Source organism: Pseudorca crassidens, chromosome 16, assembly GCF_039906515.1.
Source record: "Pseudorca crassidens isolate mPseCra1 chromosome 16, mPseCra1.hap1, whole genome shotgun sequence".
NCBI lineage: Eukaryota > Metazoa > Chordata > Mammalia > Artiodactyla > Delphinidae > Pseudorca > Pseudorca crassidens.
In genome coordinates, this window is record NC_090311.1 from 84,445,715 (window position 1) to 84,470,657 (window position 24,943).

The 24,943-nt window shown below is 70.0% G+C and overlaps 10 pseudogenes; all 10 read left to right on the forward strand.

The window, feature by feature from the left end:
- Positions 1-500: 500 nt before the first annotated feature.
- Positions 501-636, forward strand: LOC137209689 (5S ribosomal RNA; annotated as a pseudogene).
- A 937-nt stretch (positions 637-1,573) lies between these two features.
- On the forward strand, positions 1,574-1,709 carry LOC137209636 (5S ribosomal RNA; annotated as a pseudogene).
- A 3,085-nt stretch (positions 1,710-4,794) lies between these two features.
- Positions 4,795-4,930, forward strand: LOC137209610 (5S ribosomal RNA; annotated as a pseudogene).
- A 1,986-nt stretch (positions 4,931-6,916) lies between these two features.
- On the forward strand, positions 6,917-7,052 carry LOC137209747 (5S ribosomal RNA; annotated as a pseudogene).
- Positions 7,053-7,989: 937 nt separating this feature from the next.
- LOC137209637 (5S ribosomal RNA) lies at positions 7,990-8,125 on the forward strand (annotated as a pseudogene).
- Positions 8,126-11,198: 3,073 nt separating this feature from the next.
- LOC137209621 (5S ribosomal RNA) lies at positions 11,199-11,334 on the forward strand (annotated as a pseudogene).
- Positions 11,335-13,320: 1,986 nt separating this feature from the next.
- LOC137209690 (5S ribosomal RNA) lies at positions 13,321-13,456 on the forward strand (annotated as a pseudogene).
- Positions 13,457-14,393: 937 nt separating this feature from the next.
- On the forward strand, positions 14,394-14,529 carry LOC137209639 (5S ribosomal RNA; annotated as a pseudogene).
- Positions 14,530-21,870: 7,341 nt separating this feature from the next.
- LOC137209633 (5S ribosomal RNA) lies at positions 21,871-22,006 on the forward strand (annotated as a pseudogene).
- Positions 22,007-23,992: 1,986 nt separating this feature from the next.
- Positions 23,993-24,128, forward strand: LOC137209691 (5S ribosomal RNA; annotated as a pseudogene).
- Positions 24,129-24,943: the final 815 nt, after the last annotated feature.

The following is a 24,943-nucleotide window of genomic DNA, read 5'->3' on the forward strand; positions in this document are numbered from 1 at the left end:
CCAGGACACTTCCCCGGACCTGCCGGCCACCTGGGACGAGGTCCTGAGCTCGGACGGTGGCGTCGGGGCAAGGGTGGCCTTGCTGTGTCTAAGGGGCCGTGCCAACTCAATGGTGGCTCCCAGTGGCTTCGGGCCAGCTGCTGTAGGACAGGAGGGTCGGACCAGTCTGCCTCTGAGCTACGCCTACCACAGCGTGGGCGCGCAGGTGGGATGCCCGAGGCACCGCCGACCCCGGGCCCTGAAGCCTCCGGGGCTACGTCCCTGTGAGCGGCCTGTGGGATCTGGGGCGGGGCACGAAGCGCCGAAAAGCTTGCTGTGTCCCACCCGCCCTGCGCTGGGAGGTCGCCAACTCCTCCGCCACCCCCCGGTCGCCGAAACCTCCGTTCCCCCGCCTAGGCGGGCGGCGGGGCCCTGCCAGGGCGGGCGGGCCGCTGGGCCGGCGGTAAGGCCCAAGGGCCTGCTAAACTGCACCTCAAGAGGCAGCCCGCGACCACCCCAGTGTCTACGGCCAAACCACCCTAGACGGGCCCGATCTCGACTCGATCTCGGAAGCTAAGCAGGGTTGGGCCTGGTTAGTAGTTGGATGGCAGACTTCCCGGACGGGAGAGCTCCCTGGAACGCCAGGTGCTGTAGGCCTTTTGCCTCCCGCTACACACCTTCTCATTTTGTCGACCGCGGCGGTCGTGGCGGTGGCGGCGGTGGTGGCGGCGGCCGTCTCCGCCCCCGCCGGGTACCGCTGCAGGCCCCACCTCCTCAGGACCCTCCCACCACAGCAAGCGTCTGATGGGGTGCTCCCCGCCTGCCTGAGCGGCCAGGCGGCCAGAAGGCGTCCCTGGAAGGCAGCGGCACACCATATGCTCCGTTCGTCCCCTGACTCGAAGCAGAAATGGCCGCGGACCCGGGTGCCGTCCATGCGGCCCGCGAGCCCCTCGACCTGCACCTGGCGGTCCCCACTGGATCCAGCCCCGGCGCCGCCACCTGTCTGCCGGTGGGTGTCTCTCCAAAGCTCCATCCGGAAAAAGCCCCCCCTCCACCGTTTCGCCGCGGCCGGGTGCCGGAGAGGGATAGAGGGCCCAGGCCACATCCGCGGGACTGCCGGCCACCAGGGGCGGGGTCCTGAGGTCGGACGGTGGTGTGGGGGCAAGGGTGGAGTTGCTGGGTCTAAGGGGCTTTGCCAACTCAATGGTGGCTCCCACTGGCTTCGGGCCAGCTGCTGTCGGGCAGGAGGGCCGGCCCGGTCTGCGACAGGGCTGCGCCTAGCGCAGCGTGGGCGGTCAGGTGGGATGCACAAGGGACCGCAGGCCCCGGGCCCTGAAGCCTCTGGGGCCACAACCCTGTGAGCGACCTGCGGGATCTGCGGTGGGAGGCCAAGCGCCGAAATGTTTCCTGGGTCCCTCCCACCCTGGCCTGGGTGGTCGCCAACTCCTCTGCCACCGCCTGGTCCCCGAGACCTCCGTTCCCCTGCCTAGGCGGGCGGCGGGGCCCTGCCGGGGCGGGCGGGCCACTGGGCCGGCGGTAAGGCCCAAGAGCCTGCTAAGCTGCACCTCAAGTGGAAGCCCGCGACCCCCCCAGTGTCTACGGCCAAACCACCCTAGACGGGCCCGATCTCGACTCGATCTCGGAAGCTAAGCAGGGTTGGGCCTGGTTAGTAGTTGGACGGCAGACCTCCCGGACGGGAGAGCTCCTGGGAACGCCAGGTGCTGTAGGCTTTTTGCCTCCCGCTACACACCTTCTCATTTTGTCGACCGCGGCGGTCGTGGCGTTGGCGGCGGTGGCGGCGGCGGTGGCGGCGGTGGTGGCGGCGGCCGTCTCCGCCCCCGCCGGGTACCGCTGCAGGCCCCACCTCCTCAGGACCCTCCCACCACAGCAAGCGTCTGATGGGGCGCTCCCCGCCTGCCTGAGCGGCCAGGCGGCCAGAAGGCGTCCCTGGAAGGCAGCGGCAAACCATATGCTCCGTTCGTCCCCTGACTCGAAGCAGACATGGCCGCGGACCCGGGTGCCGTCCATGCGGCCCGCGAGCCCCTCGACCTGCACCTGGCGGTCCCCACTGGAGCCCAGCCCCGGCGCCGCCACCTGTCTGCCGGTGGGTGTCTCTCCACAGCTCCATCCGGAAAAAGCCCCCCCTCCACCGTTTCGCCGCGGCCGTGTGCCGGAGAGGGATAGAGGGCCCAGGCCGCTTCCGCGGGCCTGCCGGCCACCTGGGGCGGGGTCCTGAGCTCGGACGGTGGTGTGGGGGCAAGGGGGGCGTTGCTGGGTAAGGGGCTTTGCTAACGCAAAGGTGGCTCCCACTGGCTTCGGGCCAGCTGCTATCGGGCAGGAAGGCTGGCCCGGTCTGCGACAGGGCAGCGCCTAGCGCAGCGTGGGCGGGCAGGTGGGATGCCCAAGGGACCGCAGTCCCCGGGCCCTGAAGCCTCCGGGGCCACATCCTTGTGAGCGACCTGCGGGATCTGGGGTGGGAGGCCAAGCGCCGAAACGTTTGCTGGGTCCCGCCCGCCCTGGGCTGGGTGGTCGCCAACACCTCCGCCACCACCCGATCACCGAGACCTCCGTTCCTCTGCCTAGGTGGCCGGCGGGGCCCTGCCAGGGCGGGCGGGCCGCTAGGCTGGCAGTAAGGCCCAAGGGCCTGCTAAGCTGCGCCTCAAGAGGCAGCCCGCGACCCACCGACACCTACTACCAAAGCAGCCTAGACGGGCCCGATCAAGTCTGGATCTCGGAAGCTAAGCAGGGTCGGGCCTGTTTCGAACTTGGATGGGAGACGTCCTGGCTGGGAGAGCTCCTGGGAATACCGGGTGCTGTAGGCTTTTTGCCTCTCGCTCCGCTTTCTCCTTTTGTCGCCCGCGGTGGCGGTGATGGTGGCGGCGGTGGTGGAGGCAGCCGTCTCCGCCCCTGTCAGGTACCGCTGCAGGCCCCACCTCCTCAGGCCCCTGCCACCACAGCAAGCGTCTGATGGGGCACTCCCCACCTGCCTGACCGGCCAGGCGGCCAGAAGGCGTCCCTGGAAGGCAGCGGCACACCAGCTGCTCCGGGTGGCGGCCTGACGTCACCCAGACATGGCCGCGGACCCGGGTGCCGTCCGTTCGGCCCCTGAGCCCCACGAGCTGCAGCTGGCCGCAGCCACTGGAGCCCAGCCCCGGCGCCGCCACCTGTCTTCCGGGGTGTCTCTCCACAGCTCCATCCGGAAAAAGCCCCCCTCCACCGTTTCGCCGCGGCCGTGTGCCGGAGAGGGATAGAGGGCCCAGGCCGCTTCCGCAGGCCTGCCGGCCACCTGGGCCGGGGTACAGAGCTCGGACGGTGGTGTGGGGGCAAGGGTGGCGTTGCTGGGTCTAAGGGGCTTTGCCAACTCAACGGTGGCTCCCACTGGCTTCAGGCCAGCTGCTGTCGGGCAGGAAGGCCGGCCCGGTCTGCGACAGGGCTGCGCCTAGCGCAGCGAGGGCAGGCAGGTGAGATGCCCAAAGGACCGCAGGCCCCGGGCCCTGAAGCCTCCGGGGCCACATCCTTGTGAGCGACCTGCGGGATCTGGGGTGGGAGGCCAAGCGACGAAACGTTTCCTGGGTCCCGCCCGCCCTGGGCTGGGTGGTCGCCAACACCTCGCGCCAGCAACCGGTCCCCGAGACCTCCGTTCCTCTGCCTAGACGGGTGGCGGGGCCCTGCCAGGGCGGGCGGGCCGCTGGGCTTGCGGTAAGGCGCAAGGGCCTGCTAAGCTGCGCCTCAAGAGGCAGCCCGCGACCCACTGACACCTACTGCCAAAGCAGCCTAGACGGGCCCAATCAAGTCTGGATCTCGGAAGCTAAGCAGGGTCGGGCCTGGTTAGAACTTGGATGGGAGACCTCCTGGATGGGAGAGCTCCTGGGAATGCCGGGTGCTGTACGCTTTTTGCCTCCTGCTCCGCTTTCTCCTTTTGTCGCCCGCGGTGTCAGTGGCGGCGGCCGTCTCCACGCCTGCTGGGTACCAGGTACCACTGCAGGCCCCACCTCCTCTGGCCCCTCCCACCACAGCAAGCGTCTGATGGGGCACTCCCCACCTGCCTGACTGGCCAGGCGGCCAGAAGGCGTCCCTGGAAGGCAGCGGCACACCAGACGCTCCAGGGGCGGCCTGACGTCACCCAGACATGGCCGCGGACCCGGGTGCCGTCCGTTCGGTCCGTGAGCCCCGCGAGCTACACCTGGCCGCAGCCACAGGAGCCCAGGCCCGGCTCCACCACCTGTCTTCCAGGGTGTCTCTCCACAGCTCCATCCGGAAAAAGCACCCCCTCCGCCGCTTCGCCTCGGCCGTGGGCGGGAGCAGGATCGAGGGCCCAGGCCGCTTCCCCGGGCCTGCCGGCCCCCTGGGCCGGGGTACAGGGCTCGGACGGTGGTGTGGGGGCAAGGGTGGCGTTGCTGGGTCTAAGGGGCTTTGCCAACTCAATGGTGGCTCCCACTGGCTTCGGGCCAGCTGCTGTCGGGCAGGAGGGCCGGCCCGGTCTGCGGCTGGGCTGCGCCTAGCGCAGCGTGGGCGGTCAGGTGGGATGCACAAGGGACCGCAGGCCCCGGGCCCTGAAGCCTCCGGGGCCACATCCCTGTGAGCGACCTGCGGACTCTGCGGTGGGAGGCCAAGCGCCGAAACGTTTCCTGGGTCCCTCCCGCCCTGGGCTGGGTGGTCGCCAACTCCTCTGCCACCGCCTGGTCCCCGAGACCTCTGTTCCCCTGCCTAGGCGGGCGGCGGGGCCCTGCCGGGGCGGGCGGGCCACTGGGCCGGCGGTAAGTCCCAAGCGCCTGCTAAGCTGCGCCTCAAGTGGAAGCCCGCGACCCCCCCAGTGTCTACGGCCAAACCACCCTAGACGAGCCCGATCTCGACTCGATCTCGGAAGCTAAGCAGGGTTGGGCCTGGTTAGTAGTTGGATGGGAGACCTCCCGGACGGGAGAGCTCCTGGGAACGCCAGGTGCTGTAGGCTTTTTGCCTCCCGCTACACACCTTCTCCTTTTGTCGACCGTGGCGGTCGTGGCGGTGGCGGCGGTGGCGGCGGTGGTGGCGGCGGCCGTCTCCGCCCCCGCCGGGTACCGCTGCAGGCCCCACCTCCTCAGGACCCTCCCACCACAGCAAGCGTCTGATGGGGCGCTCCCCGCCTGCCTGAGCGGCCAGGCGGCCAGAAGTCGTCCCTGGAAGGCAGCGGCACACCAGACGCTCCGTTGGTCCCCTGACTCGAAGCAGACATGGCCGCGGACCTGGGTGCCGTCCATGCGGCCCGCGAGCCCCTCGACCTGCACCTGGCGACCCCCACTGGAGCCCAGCCCCGGCGCCGCCACCTGTCTGCCGGGGGGTGTCTCTCCACAGCTCCATCCGGAAAAAGCCCCCCCTCCACCGTTTCGCCGTGGCCTGGTGCCGGAGAGGGATAGAGGGCGCAGGCCGCTTCCGCGGGCCTGCCGTCCACCTGGGCCGGTGTCCTGAGCTCGGACGGTGGTGTGGAGGCAAGGGTGGCGTTGCTGGGTCTAAGGGGCTTTGCCAACTCAACGGTGGCTCCCACTTCCTTCGGGCCAGCTGCTGTCGGGCAGGAAGGCCGGCCCGGTCTGCGACAGGGCTGCGCCTAGCGCAGCGTGGGCAGTCAGGTGGGATGCCCAAAGGACCGCAGGCCCCGGGCCCTGAAGCCTCCGGGGCCACATCCCTGTGAGCGACCTGCGGGATCCGGGGTGGGAGGCCAAGCGCCGAAACGTTTCCTGGGTCCCTCCCGCCCTGGGCTGGGTGGTCGCCAAAACCTCCGACACCACCTGGTCCCCGAGACCTCCGTTCCTCTGCCTAGGCGGGCGGGCCGCTGGGCTGGCGGTAAGTCCCATGGGCCTGCTAAGCTGCGCCTCAAGAGGCAGCCTGCGACCCACTGACACCTACTGTCAAACCAGCCTAGACGGGCCCGATCAAGTCTGGATCTCGGAAGCTAAGCAGGGTCGGGCCTGGTTCGAACTTGGATGGGAGACCTCCTGGATGGGAGAGCTCCTGGGAATACCGGGTGCTGTAGGATTTTTGCCTTCCGCTCCGCTTTCTCCTTTTGTCGCCCGCGGTGGCGGCGGCGGCGGCGGCCGTCTCCGCCCCCGCCGGGTACCAGGTACCGCTGCAGGCCCCACCTCCTCAGGCCCCTCCCACCACAGCAAGCGTCTGATGGGGCACTCCCCACCTGCCAGACCGGCCAGGCGGCCAGAAGGCGTCCCTGGAAGGCAGCGACACACCAGCCGCTCCAGGGGGCGGCCTGACGTCACCCAGACATGGCCGCGGACCCGGATGCCGTCCGTTCGGCCCGCGAGCCCCGCGAGCTGCACCTGGCCGCAGCCACTGGAGTCCAGCCCCGGCACCGCCACCTGTCTTCCGGGGTGTCTCTCCACAGCTCCATCCGGAAAAAGCACCCCTTCTGCCCCTTCGCCGCGGCCGTGGGCAGGAGCAGGATCGAGGGCCCAGGCCACTTCCCCGGACCTGCCGGCCACCTGGGACGAGGTCCTGAGCTCGGACGGTGGCGTCGGGGCAAGGGTGGCCTTGCTGTGTCTAAGGGGCCGTGCCAACTCAATGGTGGCTCCCAGTGGCTTCGGGCCAGCTGCTGTAGGACAGGAGGGTCGGACCAGTCTGCCTCTGAGCTACGCCTACCACAGCGTGGGCGCGCAGGTGGGATGCCCGAGGCACCGCCGACCCCGGGCCCTGAAGCCTCCGGGGCTACGTCCCTGTGAGCGGCCTGTGGGATCTGGGGCGGGGCACGAAGCGCCGAAAAGCTTGCTGTGTCCCACCCGCCCTGCGCTGGGAGGTCGCCAACTCCTCCGCCACCCCCCGGTCGCCGAAACCTCCGTTCCCCCGCCTAGGCGGGCGGCGGGGCCCTGCCAGGGCGGGCGGGCCGCTGGGCCGGCGGTAAGGCCCAAGGGCCTGCTAAACTGCACCTCAAGAGGCAGCCCGCGACCACCCCAGTGTCTACGGCCAAACCACCCTAGACGGTCCCGATCTCGACTCGATCTCGGAAGCTAAGCAGGGTTGGGCCTGGTTAGTAGTTGGATGGCAGACTTCCCGGACGGGAGAGCTCCCTGGAACGCCAGGTGCTGTAGGCCTTTTGCCTCCCGCTACACACCTTCTCATTTTGTCGACCGCGGCGGTCGTGGCGGTGGCGGCGGTGGTGGCGGCGGCCGTCTCCGCCCCCGCCGGGTACCGCTGCAGGCCCCACCTCCTCAGGACCCTCCCACCACAGCAAGCGTCTGATGGGGCGCTCCCCGCCTGCCTGAGCGGCCAGGCGGCCAGAAGGCGTCCCTGGAAGGCAGCGGCACACCATATGCTCCGTTCGTCCCCTGACTCGAAGCAGAAATGGCCGCGGACCCGGGTGCCGTCCATGCGGCCCGCGAGCCCCTCGACCTGCACCTGGCGGTCCCCACTGGATCCAGCCCCGGCGCCGCCACCTGTCTGCCGGTGGGTGTCTCTCCAAAGCTCCATCCGGAAAAAGCCCCCCCTCCACCGTTTCGCCGCGGCCGGGTGCCGGAGAGGGATAGAGGGCCCAGGCCACATCCGCGGGACTGCCGGCCACCAGGGGCGGGGTCCTGAGGTCGGACGGTGGTGTGGGGGCAAGGGTGGAGTTGCTGGGTCTAAGGGGCTTTGCCAACTCAATGGTGGCTCCCACTGGCTTCGGGCCAGCTGCTGTCGGGCAGGAGGGCCGGCCCGGTCTGCGACAGGGCTGCGCCTAGCGCAGCGTGGGCGGTCAGGTGGGATGCACAAGGGACCGCAGGCCCCGGGCCCTGAAGCCTCTGGGGCCACAACCCTGTGAGCGACCTGCGGGATCTGCGGTGGGAGGCCAAGCGCCGAAATGTTTCCTGGGTCCCTCCCACCCTGGCCTGGGTGGTCGCCAACTCCTCTGCCACCGCCTGGTCCCCGAGACCTCCGTTCCCCTGCCTAGGCGGGCGGCGGGGCCCTGCCGGGGCGGGCGGGCCACTGGGCCGGCGGTAAGGCCCAAGAGCCTGCTAAGCTGCACCTCAAGTGGAAGCCCGCGACCCCCCCAGTGTCTACGGCCAAACCACCCTAGACGGGCCCGATCTCGACTCGATCTCGGAAGCTAAGCAGGGTTGGGCCTGGTTAGTAGTTGGACGGCAGACCTCCCGGACGGGAGAGCTCCTGGGAACGCCAGGTGCTGTAGGCTTTTTGCCTCCCGCTACACACCTTCTCATTTTGTCGACCGCGGCGGTCGTGGCGTTGGCGGCGGTGGCGGCGGTGGTGGCGGCGGCCGTCTCCGCCCCCGCCGGGTACCGCTGCAGGCCCCACCTCCTCAGGACCCTCCCACCACAGCAAGCGTCTGATGGGGCGCTCCCCGCCTGCCTGAGCGGCCAGGCGGCCAGAAGGCGTCCCTGGAAGGCAGCGGCAAACCATATGCTCCGTTCGTCCCCTGACTCGAAGCAGACATGGCCGCGGACCCGGGTGCCGTCCATGCGGCCCGCGAGCCCCTCGACCTGCACCTGGCGGTCCCCACTGGAGCCCAGCCCCGGCGCCGCCACCTGTCTGCCGGTGGGTGTCTCTCCACAGCTCCATCCGGAAAAAGCCCCCCCTCCACCGTTTCGCCGCGGCCGTGTGCCGGAGAGGGATAGAGGGCCCAGGCCGCTTCCGCGGGCCTTCCGGCCACCTGGGGCGGGGTCCTGAGCTCGGACGGTGGTGTGGGGGCAAGGGGGGCGTTGCTGGGTAAGGGGCTTTGCTAACGCAAAGGTGGCTCCCACTGGCTTCGGGCCAGCTGCTATCGGGCAGGAAGGCTGGCCCGGTCTGCGACAGGGCAGCGCCTAGCGCAGCGTGGGCGGGCAGGTGGGATGCCCAAGGGACCGCAGTCCCCGGGCCCTGAAGCCTCCGGGGCCACATCCTTGTGAGCGACCTGCGGGATCTGGGGTGGGAGGCCAAGCGCCGAAACGTTTGCTGGGTCCCGCCCGCCCTGGGCTGGGTGGTCGCCAACACCTCCGCCACCACCCGATCACCGAGACCTCCGTTCCTCTGCCTAGGTGGCCGGCGGGGCCCTGCCAGGGCGGGCGGGCCGCTAGGCTGGCAGTAAGGCCCAAGGGCCTGCTAAGCTGCGCCTCAAGAGGCAGCCCGCGACCCACCGACACCTACTACCAAAGCAGCCTAGACGGGCCCGATCAAGTCTGGATCTCGGAAGCTAAGCAGGGTCGGGCCTGTTTCGAACTTGGATGGGAGACGTCCTGGCTGGGAGAGCTCCTGGGAATACCGGGTGCTGTAGGCTTTTTGCCTCTCGCTCCGCTTTCTCCTTTTGTCGCCCGCGGTGGCGGCGATGGTGGCGGCGGTGGTGGAGGCAGCCGTCTCCGCCCCTGTCAGGTACCGCTGCAGGCCCCACCTCCTCAGGCCCCTGCCACCACAGCAAGCGTCTGATGGGGCACTCCCCACCTGCCTGACCGGCCAGGCGGCCAGAAGGCGTCCCTGGAAGGCAGCGGCACACCAGCTGCTCCGGGTGGCGGCCTGACGTCACCCAGACATGGCCGCGGACCCGGGTGCCGTCCGTTCGGCCCCTGAGCCCCACGAGCTGCAGCTGGCCGCAGCCACTGGAGCCCAGCCCCGGCGCCGCCACCTGTCTTCCGGGGTGTCTCTCCACAGCTCCATCCGGAAAAAGCCCCCCTCCACCGTTTCGCCGCGGCCGTGTGCCGGAGAGGGATAGAGGGCCCAGGCCGCTTCCGCAGGCCTGCCGGCCACCTGGGCCGGGGTACAGAGCTCGGACGGTGGTGTGGGGGCAAGGGTGGCGTTGCTGGGTCTAAGGGGCTTTGCCAACTCAACGGTGGCTCCCACTGGCTTCAGGCCAGCTGCTGTCGGGCAGGAAGGCCGGCCCGGTCTGCGACAGGGCTGCGCCTAGCGCAGCGAGGGCAGGCAGGTGAGATGCCCAAAGGACCGCAGGCCCCGGGCCCTGAAGCCTCCGGGGCCACATCCTTGTGAGCGACCTGCGGGATCTGGGGTGGGAGGCCAAGCGACGAAACGTTTCCTGGGTCCCGCCCGCCCTGGGCTGGGTGGTCGCCAACACCTCGCGCCAGCAACCGGTCCCCGAGACCTCCGTTCCTCTGCCTAGACGGGTGGCGGGGCCCTGCCAGGGCGGGCGGGCCGCTGGGCTTGCGGTAAGGCGCAAGGGCCTGCTAAGCTGCGCCTCAAGAGGCAGCCCGCGACCCACTGACACCTACTGCCAAAGCAGCCTAGACGGGCCCAATCAAGTCTGGATCTCGGAAGCTAAGCAGGGTCGGGCCTGGTTAGAACTTGGATGGGAGACCTCCTGGATGGGAGAGCTCCTGGGAATGCCGGGTGCTGTACGCTTTTTGCCTCCTGCTCCGCTTTCTCCTTTTGTCGCCCGCGGTGTCAGTGGCGGCGGCCGTCTCCACGCCTGCTGGGTACCAGGTACCACTGCAGGCCCCACCTCCTCTGGCCCCTCCCACCACAGCAAGCGTCTGATGGGGCACTCCCCACCTGCCTGACTGGCCAGGCGGCCAGAAGGCGTCCCTGGAAGGCAGCGGCACACCAGACGCTCCAGGGGCGGCCTGACGTCACCCAGACATGGCCGCGGACCCGGGTGCCGTCCGTTCGGTCCGTGAGCCCCGCGAGCTACACCTGGCCGCAGCCACAGGAGCCCAGGCCCGGCTCCACCACCTGTCTTCCAGGGTGTCTCTCCACAGCTCCATCCGGAAAAAGCACCCCCTCCGCCGCTTCGCCTCGGCCGTGGGCGGGAGCAGGATCGAGGGCCCAGGCCGCTTCCCCGGGCCTGCCGGCCCCCTGGGCCGGGGTACAGAGCTCGGACGGTGGTGTGGGGGCAAGGGTGGCGTTGCTGGGTCTAAGGGGCTTTGCCAACTCAATGGTGGCTCCCACTGGCTTCGGGCCAGCTGCTGTCGGGCAGGAGGGCCGGCCCGGTCTGCGGCTGGGCTGCGCCTAGCGCAGCGTGGGCGGTCAGGTGGGATGCACAAGGGACCGCAGGCCCCGGGCCCTGAAGCCTCCGGGGCCACATCCCTGTGAGCGACCTGCGGACTCTGCGGTGGGAGGCCAAGCGCCGAAACGTTTCCTGGGTCCCTCCCGCCCTGGGCTGGGTGGTCGCCAACTCCTCTGCCACCGCCTGGTCCCCGAGACCTCTGTTCCCCTGCCTAGGCGGGCGGCGGGGCCCTGCCGGGGCGGGCGGGCCACTGGGCCGGCGGTAAGTCCCAAGCGCCTGCTAAGCTGCGCCTCAAGTGGAAGCCCGCGACCCCCCCAGTGTCTACGGCCAAACCACCCTAGACGAGCCCGATCTCGACTCGATCTCGGAAGCTAAGCAGGGTTGGGCCTGGTTAGTAGTTGGATGGGAGACCTCCCGGACGGGAGAGCTCCTGGGAACGCCAGGTGCTGTAGGCTTTTTGCCTCCCGCTACACACCTTCTCCTTTTGTCGACCGTGGCGGTCGTGGCGGTGGCGGCGGTGGCGGCGGTGGTGGCGGCGGCCGTCTCCGCCCCCGCCGGGTACCGCTGCAGGCCCCACCTCCTCAGGACCCTCCCACCACAGCAAGCGTCTGATGGGGCGCTCCCCGCCTGCCTGAGCGGCCAGGCGGCCAGAAGTCGTCCCTGGAAGGCAGCGGCACACCAGACGCTCCGTTGGTCCCCTGACTCGAAGCAGACATGGCCGCGGACCTGGGTGCCGTCCATGCGGCCCGCGAGCCCCTCGACCTGCACCTGGCGACCCCCACTGGAGCCCAGCCCCGGCGCCGCCACCTGTCTGCCGGGGGGTGTCTCTCCACAGCTCCATCCGGAAAAAGCCCCCCCTCCACCGTTTCGCCGTGGCCTGGTGCCGGAGAGGGATAGAGGGCGCAGGCCGCTTCCGCGGGCCTGCCGTCCACCTGGGCCGGTGTCCTGAGCTCGGACGGTGGTGTGGAGGCAAGGGTGGCGTTGCTGGGTCTAAGGGGCTTTGCCAACTCAACGGTGGCTCCCACTTCCTTCGGGCCAGCTGCTGTCGGGCAGGAAGGCCGGCCCGGTCTGCGACAGGGCTGCGCCTAGCGCAGCGTGGGCAGTCAGGTGGGATGCCCAAAGGACCGCAGGCCCCGGGCCCTGAAGCCTCCGGGGCCACATCCCTGTGAGCGACCTGCGGGATCCGGGGTGGGAGGCCAAGCGCCGAAACGTTTCCTGGGTCCCTCCCGCCCTGGGCTGGGTGGTCGCCAAAACCTCCGACACCACCTGGTCCCCGAGACCTCCGTTCCTCTGCCTAGGCGGGCGGGCCGCTGGGCTGGCGGTAAGTCCCATGGGCCTGCTAAGCTGCGCCTCAAGAGGCAGCCTGCGACCCACTGACACCTACTGTCAAACCAGCCTAGACGGGCCCGATCAAGTCTGGATCTCGGAAGCTAAGCAGGGTCGGGCCTGGTTCGAACTTGGATGGGAGACCTCCTGGATGGGAGAGCTCCTGGGAATACCGGGTGCTGTAGGATTTTTGCCTTCCGCTCCGCTTTCTCCTTTTGTCGCCCGCGGTGGCGGCGGCGGCGGCGGCCGTCTCCGCCCCCGCCGGGTACCAGGTACCGCTGCAGGCCCCACCTCCTCAGGCCCCTCCCACCACAGCAAGCGTCTGATGGGGCACTCCCCACCTGCCAGACCGGCCAGGCGGCCAGAAGGCGTCCCTGGAAGGCAGCGACACACCAGCCGCTCCAGGGGGCGGCCTGACGTCACCCAGACATGGCCGCGGACCCGGGTGCCGTCCGTTCGGCCCGCGAGCCCCGCGAGCTGCACCTGGCCGCAGCCACTGGAGTCCAGCCCCGGCACCGCCACCTGTCTTCCGGGGTGTCTCTCCACAGCTCCATCCGGAAAAAGCACCCCTTCTGCCCCTTCGCCGCGGCCGTGGGCAGGAGCAGGATCGAGGGCCCAGGCCACTTCCCCGGACCTGCCGGCCACCTGGGACGAGGTCCTGAGCTCGGACGGTGGCGTCGGGGCAAGGGTGGCCTTGCTGTGTCTAAGGGGCCGTGCCAACTCAATGGTGGCTCCCAGTGGCTTCGGGCCAGCTGCTGTAGGACAGGAGGGTCGGACCAGTCTGCCTCTGAGCTACGCCTACCACAGCGTGGGCGCGCAGGTGGGATGCCCGAGGCACCGCCGACCCCGGGCCCTGAAGCCTCCGGGGCTACGTCCCTGTGAGCGGCCTGTGGGATCTGGGGCGGGGCACGAAGCGCCGAAAAGCTTGCTGTGTCCCACCCGCCCTGCGCTGGGAGGTCGCCAACTCCTCCGCCACCCCCCGGTCGCCGAAACCTCCGTTCCCCCGCCTAGGCGGGCGGCGGGGCCCTGCCAGGGCGGGCGGGCCGCTGGGCCGGCGGTAAGGCCCAAGGGCCTGCTAAACTGCACCTCAAGAGGCAGCCCGCGACCACCCCAGTGTCTACGGCCAAACCACCCTAGACGGGCCCGATCTCGACTCGATCTCGGAAGCTAAGCAGGGTTGGGCCTGGTTAGTAGTTGGATGGCAGACTTCCCGGACGGGAGAGCTCCCTGGAACGCCAGGTGCTGTAGGCCTTTTGCCTCCCGCTACACACCTTCTCATTTTGTCGACCGCGGCGGTCGTGGCGGTGGCGGCGGTGGTGGCGGCGGCCGTCTCCGCCCCCGCCGGGTACCGCTGCAGGCCCCACCTCCTCAGGACCCTCCCACCACAGCAAGCGTCTGATGGGGCGCTCCCCGCCTGCCTGAGCGGCCAGGCGGCCAGAAGGCGTCCCTGGAAGGCAGCGGCACACCATATGCTCCGTTCGTCCCCTGACTCGAAGCAGAAATGGCCGCGGACCCGGGTGCCGTCCATGCGGCCCGCGAGCCCCTCGACCTGCACCTGGCGGTCCCCACTGGATCCAGCCCCGGCGCCGCCACCTGTCTGCCGGTGGGTGTCTCTCCAAAGCTCCATCCGGAAAAAGCCCCCCCTCCACCGTTTCGCCGCGGCCGGGTGCCGGAGAGGGATAGAGGGCCCAGGCCACATCCGCGGGACTGCCGGCCACCAGGGGCGGGGTCCTGAGGTCGGACGGTGGTGTGGGGGCAAGGGTGGAGTTGCTGGGTCTAAGGGGCTTTGCCAACTCAATGGTGGCTCCCACTGGCTTCGGGCCAGCTGCTGTCGGGCAGGAGGGCCGGCCCGGTCTGCGACAGGGCTGCGCCTAGCGCAGCGTGGGCGGTCAGGTGGGATGCACAAGGGACCGCAGGCCCCGGGCCCTGAAGCCTCTGGGGCCACAACCCTGTGAGCGACCTGCGGGATCTGCGGTGGGAGGCCAAGCGCCGAAATGTTTCCTGGGTCCCTCCCACCCTGGCCTGGGTGGTCGCCAACTCCTCTGCCACCGCCTGGTCCCCGAGACCTCCGTTCCCCTGCCTAGGCGGGCGGCGGGGCCCTGCCGGGGCGGGCGGGCCACTGGGCCGGCGGTAAGGCCCAAGAGCCTGCTAAGCTGCACCTCAAGTGGAAGCCCGCGACCCCCCCAGTGTCTACGGCCAAACCACCCTAGACGGGCCCGATCTCGACTCGATCTCGGAAGCTAAGCAGGGTTGGGCCTGGTTAGTAGTTGGACGGCAGACCTCCCGGACGGGAGAGCTCCTGGGAACGCCAGGTGCTGTAGGCTTTTTGCCTCCCGCTACACACCTTCTCATTTTGTCGACCGCGGCGGTCGTGGCGTTGGCGGCGGTGGCGGCGGCGGTGGCGGCGGTGGTGGCGGCGGCCGTCTCCGCCCCCGCCGGGTACCGCTGCAGGCCCCACCTCCTCAGGACCCTCCCACCACAGCAAGCGTCTGATGGGGCGCTCCCCGCCTGCCTGAGCGGCCAGGCGGCCAGAAGGCGTCCCTGGAAGGCAGCGGCAAACCATATGCTCCGTTCGTCCCCTGACTCGAAGCAGACATGGCCGCGGACCCGGGTGCCGTCCATGCGGCCCGCGAGCCCCTCGACCTGCACCTGGCGGTCCCCACTGGAGCCCAGCCCCGGCGCCGCCACCTGTCTGCCGGTGGGTGTCTCTCCACAGCTCCATCCGGAAAAAGCCCCCCCTCCACCGTTTCGCCGCGGCCGTGTGCCGGAGAGGGATAGAGGGCCCAGGCCGCTTCCGCGGGCCTGCCGGCCACCTGGGGCGGGGTCCTGAGCTCGGACGGTGGTGTGGGGGCAAGGGGGGCGTTGCTGGGTAAGGGGCTTTGCTAACGCAAAGGTGGCTCCCACTGGCTTCGGGCCAGCTGCTATCGGGCAGGAAGGCTGGCCCGGTCTGCGACAGGGCAGCGCCTAGCGCAGCGTGGGCGGGCAGGTGGGATGCCCAAGGGACCGCAGTCCCCGGGCCCTGAAGCCTCCGGGGCCACATCCTTGTGAGCGACCTGCGGGATCTGGGGTGGGAGGCCAAGCGCCGAAACGTTTGCTGGGTCCCGCCCGCCCTGGGCTGGGTGGTCGCCAACACCTCCGCCACCACCCGATCACCGAGACCTCCGTTCCTCTGCCTAGGTGGCCGGCGGGGCCCTGCCAGGGCGGGCGGGCCGCTAGGCTGGCAGTAAGGCCCAAGGGCCTGCTAAGCTGCGCCTCAAGAGGCAGCCCGCGACCCACCGACACCTACTACCAAAGCAGCCTAGACGGGCCCGATCAAGTCTGGATCTCGGAAGCTAAGCAGGGTCGGGCCTGTTTCGAACTTGGATGGGAGACGTCCTGGCTGGGAGAGCTCCTGGGAATACCGGGTGCTGTAGGCTTTTTGCCTCTCGCTCCGCTTTCTCCTTTTGTCGCCCGCGGTGGCGGCGATGGTGGCGGCGGTGGTGGAGGCAGCCGTCTCCGCCCCTGTCAGGTACCGCTGCAGGCCCCACCTCCTCAGGCCCCTGCCACCACAGCAAGCGTCTGATGGGGCACTCCCCACCTGCCTGACCGGCCAGGCGGCCAGAAGGCGTCCCTGGAAGGCAGCGGCACACCAGCTGCTCCGGGTGGCGGCCTGACGTCACCCAGACATGGCCGCGGACCCGGGTGCCGTCCGTTCGGCCCCTGAGCCCCACGAGCTGCAGCTGGCCGCAGCCACTGGAGCCCAGCCCCGGCGCCGCCACCTGTCTTCCGGGGTGTCTCTCCACAGCTCCATCCGGAAAAAGCCCCCCTCCACCGTTTCGCCGCGGCCGTGTGCCGGAGAGGGATAGAGGGCCCAGGCCGCTTCCGCAGGCCTGCCGGCCACCTGGGCCGGGGTACAGAGCTCGGACGGTGGTGTGGGGGCAAGGGTGGCGTTGCTGGGTCTAAGGGGCTTTGCCAACTCAACGGTGGCTCCCACTGGCTTCAGGCCAGCTGCTGTCGGGCAGGAAGGCCGGCCCGGTCTGCGACAGGGCTGCGCCTAGCGCAGCGAGGGCAGGCAGGTGAGAGGCCCAAAGGACCGCAGGCCCCGGGCCCTGAAGCCTCCGGGGCCACATCCTTGTGAGCGACCTGCGGGATCTGGGGTGGGAGGCCAAGCGACGAAACGTTTCCTGGGTCCCGCCCGCCCTGGGCTGGGTGGTCGCCAACACCTCGCGCCAGCAACCGGTCCCCGAGACCTCCGTTCCTCTGCCTAGACGGGTGGCGGGGCCCTGCCAGGGCGGGCGGGCCGCTGGGCTTGCGGTAAGGCGCAAGGGCCTGCTAAGCTGCGCCTCAAGAGGCAGCCCGCGACCCACTGACACCTACTGCCAAAGCAGCCTAGACGGGCCCAATCAAGTCTGGATCTCGGAAGCTAAGCAGGGTCGGGCCTGGTTAGAACTTGGATGGGAGACCTCCTGGATGGGAGAGCTCCTGGGAATGCCGGGTGCTGTACGCTTTTTGCCTCCTGCTCCGCTTTCTCCTTTTGTCGCCCGCGGTGTCAGTGGCGGCGGCCGTCTCCACGCCTGCTGGGTACCAGGTACCACTGCAGGCCCCACCTCCTCTGGCCCCTCCCACCACAGCAAGCGTCTGATGGGGCACTCCCCACCTGCCTGACCGGCCAGGCGGCCAGAAGGCGTCCCTGGAAGGCAGCGGCACACCAGACGCTCCAGGGGCGGCCTGACGTCACCCAGACATGGCCGCGGACCCGGGTGCCGTCCGTTCGGTCCGTGAGCCCCGCGAGCTACACCTGGCCGCAGCCACAGGAGCCCAGGCCCGGCTCCACCACCTGTCTTCCAGGGTGTCTCTCCACAGCTCCATCCGGAAAAAGCACCCCCTCCGCCGCTTCGCCTCGGCCGTGGGCGGGAGCAGGATCGAGGGCCCAGGCCGCTTCCCCGGGCCTGCCGGCCCCCTGGGCCGGGGTACAGAGCTCGGACGGTGGTGTGGGGGCAAGGGTGGCGTTGCTGGGTCTAAGGGGCTTTGCCAACTCAATGGTGGCTCCCACTGGCTTCGGGCCAGCTGCTGTCGGGCAGGAGGGCCGGCCCGGTCTGCGGCTGGGCTGCGCCTAGCGCAGCGTGGGCGGTCAGGTGGGATGCACAAGGGACCGCAGTCCCCGGGCCCTGAAGCCTCCGGGGCCACATCCTTGTGAGCGACCTGCGGGATCTGGGGTGGGAGGCCAAGCGCCGAAACGTTTGCTGGGTCCCGCCCGCCCTGGGCTGGGTGGTCGCCAACACCTCCGCCACCACCCGATCACCGAGACCTCCGTTCCTCTGCCTAGGTGGCCGGCGGGGCCCTGCCAGGGCGGGCGGGCCGCTAGGCTGGCAGTAAGGCCCAAGGGCCTGCTAAGCTGCGCCTCAAGAGGCAGCCCGCGACCCACCGACACCTACTACCAAAGCAGCCTAGACGGGCCCGATCAAGTCTGGATCTCGGAAGCTAAGCAGGGTCGGGCCTGTTTCGAACTTGGATGGGAGACGTCCTGGCTGGGAGAGCTCCTGGGAATACCGGGTGCTGTAGGCTTTTTGCCTCTCGCTCCGCTTTCTCCTTTTGTCGCCCGCGGTGGCGGCGATGGTGGCGGCGGTGGTGGAGGCAGCCGTCTCCGCCCCTGTCAGGTACCGCTGCAGGCCCCACCTCCTCAGGCCCCTGCCACCACAGCAAGCGTCTGATGGGGCACTCCCCACCTGCCTGACCGGCCAGGCGGCCAGAAGGCGTCCCTGGAAGGCAGCGGCACACCAGCTGCTCCGGGTGGCGGCCTGACGTCACCCAGACATGGCCGCGGACCCGGGTGCCGTCCGTTCGGCCCCTGAGCCCCACGAGCTGCAGCTGGCCGCAGCCACTGGAGCCCAGCCCCGGCGCCGCCACCTGTCTTCCGGGGTGTCTCTCCACAGCTCCATCCGGAAAAAGCCCCCCTCCACCGTTTCGCCGCGGCCGTGTGCCGGAGAGGGATAGAGGGCCCAGGCCGCTTCCGCAGGCCTGCCGGCCACCTGGGCCGGGGTACAGAGCTCGGACGGTGGTGTGGGGGCAAGGGTGGCGTTGCTGGGTCTAAGGGGCTTTGCCAACTCAACGGTGGCTCCCACTGGCTTCAGGCCAGCTGCTGTCGGGCAGGAAGGCCGGCCCGGTCTGCGACAGGGCTGCGCCTAGCGCAGCGAGGGCAGGCAGGTGAGAGGCCCAAAGGACCGCAGGCCCCGGGCCCTGAAGCCTCCGGGGCCACATCCTTGTGAGCGACCTGCGGGATCTGGGGTGGGAGGCCAAGCGACGAAACGTTTCCTGGGTCCCGCCCGCCCTGGGCTGGGTGGTCGCCAACACCTCGCGCCAGCAACCGGTCCCCGAGACCTCCGTTCCTCTGCCTAGACGGGTGGCGGGGCCCTGCCAGGGCGGGCGGGCCGCTGGGCTTGCGGTAAGGCGCAAGGGCCTGCTAAGCTGCGCCTCAAGAGGCAGCCCGCGACCCACTGACACCTACTGCCAAAGCAGCCTAGACGGGCCCAATCAAGTCTGGATCTCGGAAGCTAAGCAGGGTCGGGCCTGGTTAGAACTTGGATGGGAGACCTCCTGGATGGGAGAGCTCCTGGGAATGCCGGGTGCTGTACGCTTTTTGCCTCCTGCTCCGCTTTCTCCTTTTGTCGCCCGCGGTGTCAGTGGCGGCGGCCGTCTCCACGCCTGCTGGGTACCAGGTACCACTGCAGGCCCCACCTCCTCTGGCCCCTCCCACCACAGCAAGCGTCTGATGGGGCACTCCCCACCTGCCTGACCGGCCAGGCGGCCAGAAGGCGTCCCTGGAAGGCAGCGGCACACCAGACGCTCCAGGGGCGGCCTGACGTCACCCAGACATGGCCGCGGACCCGGGTGCCGTCCGTTCGGTCCGTGAGCCCCGCGAGCTACACCTGGCCGCAGCCACAGGAGCCCAGGCCCGGCTCCACCACCTGTCTTCCAGGGTGTCTCTCCACAGCTCCATCCGGAAAAAGCACCCCCTCCGCCGCTTCGCCTCGGCCGTGGGCGGGAGCAGGATCGAGGGCCCAGGCCGCTTCCCCGGGCCTGCCGGCCCCCTGGGCCGGGGTACAGAGCTCGGACGGTGGTGTGGGGGCAAGGGTGGCGTTGCTGGGTCTAAGGGGCTTTGCCAACTCAATGGTGGCTCCCACTGGCTTCGGGCCAGCTGCTGTCGGGCAGGAGGGCCGGCCCGGTCTGCGGCTGGGCTGCGCCTAGCGCAGCGTGGGCGGTCAGGTGGGATGCACAAGGGACCGCAGTCCCCGGGCCCTGAAGCCTCCGGGGCCACATCCTTGTGAGCGACCTGCGGGATCTGGGGTGGGAGGCCAAGCGCCGAAACGTTTGCTGGGTCCCGCCCGCCCTGGGCTGGGTGGTCGCCAACACCTCCGCCACCACCCGATCACCGAGACCTCCGTTCCTCTGCCTAGGTGGCCGGCGGGGCCCTGCCAGGGCGGGCGGGCCGCTAGGCTGGCAGTAAGGCCCAAGGGCCTGCTAAGCTGCGCCTCAAGAGGCAGCCCGCGACCCACCGACACCTACTACCAAAGCAGCCTAGACGGGCCCGATCAAGTCTGGATCTCGGAAGCTAAGCAGGGTCGGGCCTGTTTCGAACTTGGATGGGAGACGTCCTGGCTGGGAGAGCTCCTGGGAATACCGGGTGCTGTAGGCTTTTTGCCTCTCGCTCCGCTTTCTCCTTTTGTCGCCCGCGGTGGCGGCGATGGTGGCGGCGGTGGTGGAGGCAGCCGTCTCCGCCCCTGTCAGGTACCGCTGCAGGCCCCACCTCCTCAGGCCCCTGCCACCACAGCAAGCGTCTGATGGGGCACTCCCCACCTGCCTGACCGGCCAGGCGGCCAGAAGGCGTCCCTGGAAGGCAGCGGCACACCAGCTGCTCCGGGTGGCGGCCTGACGTCACCCAGACATGGCCGCGGACCCGGGTGCCGTCCGTTCGGCCCCTGAGCCCCACGAGCTGCAGCTGGCCGCAGCCACTGGAGCCCAGCCCCGGCGCCGCCACCTGTCTTCCGGGGTGTCTCTCCACAGCTCCATCCGGAAAAAGCCCCCCTCCACCGTTTCGCCGCGGCCGTGTGCCGGAGAGGGATAGAGGGCCCAGGCCGCTTCCGCAGGCCTGCCGGCCACCTGGGCCGGGGTACAGAGCTCGGACGGTGGTGTGGGGGCAAGGGTGGCGTTGCTGGGTCTAAGGGGCTTTGCCAACTCAACGGTGGCTCCCACTGGCTTCAGGCCAGCTGCTGTCGGGCAGGAAGGCCGGCCCGGTCTGCGACAGGGCTGCGCCTAGCGCAGCGAGGGCAGGCAGGTGAGATGCCCAAAGGACCGCAGGCCCCGGGCCCTGAAGCCTCCGGGGCCACATCCTTGTGAGCGACCTGCGGGATCTGGGGTGGGAGGCCAAGCGACGAAACGTTTCCTGGGTCCCGCCCGCCCTGGGCTGGGTGGTCGCCAACACCTCGCGCCAGCAACCGGTCCCCGAGACCTCCGTTCCTCTGCCTAGACGGGTGGCGGGGCCCTGCCAGGGCGGGCGGGCCGCTGGGCTTGCGGTAAGGCGCAAGGGCCTGCTAAGCTGCGCCTCAAGAGGCAGCCCGCGACCCACTGACACCTACTGCCAAAGCAGCCTAGACGGGCCCAATCAAGTCTGGATCTCGGAAGCTAAGCAGGGTCGGGCCTGGTTAGAACTTGGATGGGAGACCTCCTGGATGGGAGAGCTCCTGGGAATGCCGGGTGCTGTACGCTTTTTGCCTCCTGCTCCGCTTTCTCCTTTTGTCGCCCGCGGTGTCAGTGGCGGCGGCCGTCTCCACGCCTGCTGGGTACCAGGTACCACTGCAGGCCCCACCTCCTCTGGCCCCTCCCACCACAGCAAGCGTCTGATGGGGCACTCCCCACCTGCCTGACTGGCCAGGCGGCCAGAAGGCGTCCCTGGAAGGCAGCGGCACACCAGACGCTCCAGGGGCGGCCTGACGTCACCCAGACATGGCCGCGGACCCGGGTGCCGTCCGTTCGGTCCGTGAGCCCCGCGAGCTACACCTGGCCGCAGCCACAGGAGCCCAGGCCCGGCTCCACCACCTGTCTTCCAGGGTGTCTCTCCACAGCTCCATCCGGAAAAAGCACCCCCTCCGCCGCTTCGCCTCGGCCGTGGGCGGGAGCAGGATCGAGGGCCCAGGCCGCTTCCCCGGGCCTGCCGGCCCCCTGGGCCGGGGTACAGAGCTCGGACGGTGGTGTGGGGGCAAGGGTGGCGTTGCTGGGTCTAAGGGGCTTTGCCAACTCAATGGTGGCTCCCACTGGCTTCGGGCCAGCTGCTGTCGGGCAGGAGGGCCGGCCCGGTCTGCGGCTGGGCTGCGCCTAGCGCAGCGTGGGCGGTCAGGTGGGATGCACAAGGGACCGCAGGCCCCGGGCCCTGAAGCCTCCGGGGCCACATCCCTGTGAGCGACCTGCGGACTCTGCGGTGGGAGGCCAAGCGCCGAAACGTTTCCTGGGTCCCTCCCGCCCTGGGCTGGGTGGTCGCCAACTCCTCTGCCACCGCCTGGTCCCCGAGACCTCTGTTCCCCTGCCTAGGCGGGCGGCGGGGCCCTGCCGGGGCGGGCGGGCCACTGGGCCGGCGGTAAGTCCCAAGCGCCTGCTAAGCTGCGCCTCAAGTGGAAGCCCGCGACCCCCCCAGTGTCTACGGCCAAACCACCCTAGACGAGCCCGATCTCGACTCGATCTCGGAAGCTAAGCAGGGTTGGGCCTGGTTAGTAGTTGGATGGGAGACCTCCCGGACGGGAGAGCTCCTGGGAACGCCAGGTGCTGTAGGCTTTTTGCCTCCCGCTACACACCTTCTCCTTTTGTCGACCGTGGCGGTCGTGGCGGTGGCGGCGGTGGCGGCGGTGGTGGCGGCGGCCGTCTCCGCCCCCGCCGGGTACCGCTGCAGGCCCCACCTCCTCAGGACCCTCCCACCACAGCAAGCGTCTGATGGGGCGCTCCCCGCCTGCCTGAGCGGCCAGGCGGCCAGAAGTCGTCCCTGGAAGGCAGCGGCACACCAGACGCTCCGTTGGTCCCCTGACTCGAAGCAGACATGGCCGCGGACCTGGGTGCCGTCCATGCGGCCCGCGAGCCCCTCGACCTGCACCTGGCGACCCCCACTGGAGCCCAGCCCCGGCGCCGCCACCTGTCTGCCGGGGGGTGTCTCTCCACAGCTCCATCCGGAAAAAGCCCCCCCTCCACCGTTTCGCCGTGGCCTGGTGCCGGAGAGGGATAGAGGGCGCAGGCTGCTTCCGCGGGCCTGCCGTCCACCTGGGCCGGTGTCCTGAGCTCGGACGGTGGTGTGGAGGCAAGGGTGGCGTTGCTGGGTCTAAGGGGCTTTGCCAACTCAACGGTGGCTCCCACTTCCTTCGGGCCAGCTGCTGTCGGGCAGGAAGGCCGGCCCGGTCTGCGACAGGGCTGCGCCTAGCGCAGCGTGGGCAGTCAGGTGGGATGCCCAAAGGACCGCAGGCCCCGGGCCCTGAAGCCTCCGGGGCCACATCCCTGTGAGCGACCTGCGGGATCCGGGGTGGGAGGCCAAGCGCCGAAACGTTTCCTGGGTCCCTCCCGCCCTGGGCTGGGTGGTCGCCAAAACCTCCGACACCACCTGGTCCCCGAGACCTCCGTTCCTCTGCCTAGGCGGGCGGGCCGCTGGGCTGGCGGTAAGTCCCATGGGCCTGCTAAGCTGCGCCTCAAGAGGCAGCCTGCGACCCACTGACACCTACTGTCAAACCAGCCTAGACGGGCCCGATCAAGTCTGGATCTCGGAAGCTAAGCAGGGTCGGGCCTGGTTCGAACTTGGATGGGAGACCTCCTGGATGGGAGAGCTCCTGGGAATACCGGGTGCTGTAGGATTTTTGCCTTCCGCTCCGCTTTCTCCTTTTGTCGCCCGCGGTGCCGGCGGCGGCGGCGGCCGTCTCCGCCCCCGCCGGGTACCAGGTACCGCTGCAGGCCCCACCTCCTCAGGCCCCTCCCACCACAGCAAGCGTCTGATGGGGCACTCCCCACCTGCCAGACCGGCCAGGCGGCCAGAAGGCGTCCCTGGAAGGCAGCGACACACCAGCCGCTCCAGGGGGCGGCCTGACGTCACCCAGACATGGCCGCGGACCCGGGTGCCGTCCGTTCGGCCCGCGAGCCCCGCGAGCTGCACCTGGCCGCAGCCACTGGAGTCCAGCCCCGGCACCGCCACCTGTCTTCCGGGGTGTCTCTCCACAGCTCCATCCGGAAAAAGCACCCCTTCTGCCCCTTCGCCGCGGCCGTGGGCAGGAGCAGGATCGAGGGCCCAGGCCACTTCCCCGGACCTGCCGGCCACCTGGGACGAGGTCCTGAGCTCGGACGGTGGCGTCGGGGCAAGGGTGGCCTTGCTGTGTCTAAGGGGCCGTGCCAACTCAATGGTGGCTCCCAGTGGCTTCGGGCCAGCTGCTGTAGGACAGGAGGGTCGGACCAGTCTGCCTCTGAGCTACGCCTACCACAGCGTGGGCGCGCAGGTGGGATGCCCGAGGCACCGCCGACCCCGGGCCCTGAAGCCTCCGGGGCTACGTCCCTGTGAGCGGCCTGTGGGATCTGGGGCGGGGCACGAAGCGCCGAAAAGCTTGCTGTGTCCCACCCGCCCTGCGCTGGGAGGTCGCCAACTCCTCCGCCACCCCCCGGTCGCCGAAACCTCCGTTCCCCCGCCTAGGCGGGCGGCGGGGCCCTGCCAGGGCGGGCGGGCCGCTGGGCCGGCGGTAAGGCCCAAGGGCCTGCTAAACTGCACCTCAAGAGGCAGCCCGCGACCACCCCAGTGTCTACGGCCAAACCACCCTAGACGGGCCCGATCTCGACTCGATCTCGGAAGCTAAGCAGGGTTGGGCCTGGTTAGTAGTTGGATGGCAGACTTCCCGGACGGGAGAGCTCCCTGGAACGCCAGGTGCTGTAGGCCTTTTGCCTCCCGCTACACACCTTCTCATTTTGTCGACCGCGGCGGTCGTGGCGGTGGCGGCGGTGGTGGCGGCGGCCGTCTCCGCCCCCGCCGGGTACCGCTGCAGGCCCCACCTCCTCAGGACCCTCCCACCACAGCAAGCGTCTGATGGGGCGCTCCCCGCCTGCCTGAGCGGCCAGGCGGCCAGAAGGCGTCCCTGGAAGGCAGCGGCACACCATATGCTCCGTTCGTCCCCTGACTCGAAGCAGAAATGGCCGCGGACCCGGGTGCCGTCCATGCGGCCCGCGAGCCCCTCGACCTGCACCTGGCGGTCCCCACTGGATCCAGCCCCGGCGCCGCCACCTGTCTGCCGGTGGGTGTCTCTCCAAAGCTCCATCCGGAAAAAGCCCCCCCTCCACCGTTTCGCCGCGGCCGGGTGCCGGAGAGGGATAGAGGGCCCAGGCCACATCCGCGGGACTGCCGGCCACCAGGGGCGGGGTCCTGAGGTCGGACGGTGGTGTGGGGGCAAGGGTGGAGTTGCTGGGTCTAAGGGGCTTTGCCAACTCAATGGTGGCTCCCACTGGCTTCGGGCCAGCTGCTGTCGGGCAGGAGGGCCGGCCCGGTCTGCGACAGGGCTGCGCCTAGCGCAGCGTGGGCGGTCAGGTGGGATGCACAAGGGACCGCAGGCCCCGGGCCCTGAAGCCTCTGGGGCCACAACCCTGTGAGCGACCTGCGGGATCTGCGGTGGGAGGCCAAGCGCCGAAATGTTTCCTGGGTCCCTCCCACCCTGGCCTGGGTGGTCGCCAACTCCTCTGCCACCGCCTGGTCCCCGAGAC